Source organism: Natator depressus, chromosome 28 (assembly GCF_965152275.1).
Source record: "Natator depressus isolate rNatDep1 chromosome 28, rNatDep2.hap1, whole genome shotgun sequence".
NCBI classification, from domain to species: Eukaryota; Metazoa; Chordata; order Testudines; family Cheloniidae; genus Natator; species Natator depressus.
In genome coordinates this window covers 7,770,214-7,772,713 of record NC_134261.1, presented here as the reverse complement: position 1 = coordinate 7,772,713, position 2,500 = coordinate 7,770,214, and the positions used below count along the sequence as shown (strand labels likewise).

The window sequence follows — 2,500 nt, the reverse complement described above, 5'->3', positions numbered from 1 at the left end:
CCGGCCACCAGGTCAACCCGCTGAATGTATGGGGTTGACCTGCTGGCCGCTTTCCTTCCCGGCCACCAGGTCAACCCGCTGAATGTATGGGGTTGACCTGCTGGCCGCTTTCCTTCCCGGCCACCAGGTCAACCCGCTGAATGTATGGGGTTGACCTGCTGGCCGCTTTCCTTCCCGGCCACCAGGTCAACCCGCTGAATGTATGGGGTTGACCTGCTGGCCGCTTTCCTTCCCGGCCACCAGGTCAACCCGCTGAATGTATGGGGTTGACCTGCTGGCCGCTTTCCTTCCCGGCCACCAGGTCAACCCGCTGAATGTATGGGGTTGACCTGCTGGCCGCTTTCCTTCCCGGCCACCAGGTCAACCCGCTGAATGTATGGGGTTGACCTGCTGGCCGCTTTCCTTCCCGGCCACCAGGTCAACCCGCTGAAAGTATGGGGTTGACCTGGTGGCCGCTTTCCTTCCCGGCCACCAGGTCAACCCGCTGAAAGTATGGGGTTGACCTGGTGGCCGCTTTCCTTCCCGGCCACCAGGTCAACCCGCTGCCGGCATGGGGTTGACCTGCTGGCCGCAGAGGGGCAGGCTCCGGGTTGACCTGGTGGCCGGACGGGGATTAAGCCCCGGCTCGGAGCAGGGCAAGCCCGGGCGGAGGGGGGTCCGCTTGGCCCCTGCCCGCGGGGGCAGGCTCCGGGTTGACCTGGTGGCCGGTTTGCTTTCGGGCCACCAGGTCAACCCGCTGAATGTATGGGGTTGACCTGCTGGCCGCTTTCCTTCCCGGCCACCAGGTCAACCCGCTGAATGTATGGGGTTGACCTGCTGGCCGCTTTCCTTCCCGGCCACCAGGTCAACCCGCTGAATGTATGGGGTTGACCTGCTGGCCGCTTTCCTTCCCGGCCACCAGGTCAACCCGCTGAATGTATGGGGTTGACCTGCTGGCCGCTTTCCTTCCCGGCCACCAGGTCAACCCGCTGAATGTATGGGGTTGACCTGCTGGCCGCTTTCCTTCCCGGCCACCAGGTCAACCCGCTGAAAGTATGGGGTTGACCTGCTGGCCGCTTTCCTTCCCGTCCACCAGGTCAACCCGCTGAATGTATGGGGTTGACCTGCTGGCCGCTCTGCTTCCCGGCCACCAGGTCAACCCCCTGCCGGTATGGGGTTGACCTGCTGGCCGCAGAGGGGCAGGCTCCGGGTTGACCTGGTGGCCGGCAGGGACTTCAGCCCCAGGGCCCCTGGCAGGGCGACCCTGCCCTTGTTCCCCAGAAAAGGAGAGAGCTGGCTCGCAGCGGGAAAAGCTGCCTACGGCACCTGGGATTCCCAGGCGGTCACCCATCCAAGTACTAGCCAGGCCCGGGACGGTTTACCTTCCGAGATCGGACGGGATCGGGGGCCTTCCGTCCGGTATGGCCGTAGGCACTCGGCTCCGGTCCGCCTCGTCCCCTTTCCCTTACTGACTCCCCTGCCTCGGGTGGGCCCGATCCTTTTTTCCGTTTTTTTTTTTCGCTCCGGAGGCTTCATGAGCCCCCCCCCAACACCCCTTTGGGGGTCGGTGAAAATTTTTTTTTCAGACTTCCAGGGGCCCGATCCTGGCCGCGGGCACCCGGCTCCGGGCACCCGGCTCCGGGCCGCCTCGTCCCCTTTCCCTTACTGACTCCGCTGCCTCGGGTGGGCCCGATCCTTTTTTCCGTTTTTTTTTTTCCGCTCCGGAGGCTTCGTGAGCCCCCCCCAACACCACTTTGGGGGTCGGTGAAAAATTTTTTTTCAGACTTCCAGGGGCCCGATCCTGGCCGCGGGCACCCGGCTCCGGGCACCCGGCTCCGGGCCGCCTCGTCCCCTTTCCCTTACTGACTCCCCTGCCTCGGGTGGGCCCGATCCTTTTTTCCGTTTTTTTTTTTTTTCGCTCCGGAGGCTTTATGAGCCCCCCCCAATACCACTTTGGGGGTCGGTGAAAAAAATTTTTCAGACTTCCAGGGGCCCGATCCTGGCCGCCGGCACCCGGCTCCGGGCACCCGGCTCCGGGCCGCCTCGTCCCCTTTCCCTTACTGACTCCCCTGCCTCGGGTGGGCCCGATCCTTTTTTCCGTTTTTTTTTTTTTCGCTCCGGAGGCTTTATGAGGCCCCCCCTAACCGTTTTTGGGGTCGGTGAAAATTTTTAGTCAGACTTCCAGGGGCCCGATCCTGGCCGCGGCTTCGCAGGCTGGCCTGGGGGGGGGGGGGCATCTCTAGCTCCGGCCGCGGACGGCGAGACGCTCGGCCACCAGGTCAGCCCGGAGGAAAAGGCTGAAAAAAATGTCTAAGTCCCCCCGGGACACCAGGTCAACCCGGAGGAAAAGGCTGAAAAAAATGTCTAAGTCCCCCCGGGACACCAGGTCAACCCGGAGGAAAAGGCTGAAAAAAAGTCTAAGTCCCCCCGGGACACCAGGTCAACCCGGAGGAAAAGGCTGAAAAAAATGTCTAAGTCCCCCCGGGACACCAGGTCAACCCGGAGGAAAAGGCTGAAAAAA

General features: G+C 63.0%; 1 non-coding gene across 1 annotated transcript; it reads right to left on the bottom strand.

Moving 5' to 3' along the window:
- Nucleotides 1–1,293: 1,293 nt before the first annotated feature.
- LOC141979729 (5S ribosomal RNA) lies at nt 1,294–1,412 on the bottom strand. The gene has a single exon (XR_012637123.1). It is a non-coding gene; the product is annotated as a 5S ribosomal RNA (ribosomal RNA).
- Nucleotides 1,413–2,500: the final 1,088 nt, after the last annotated feature.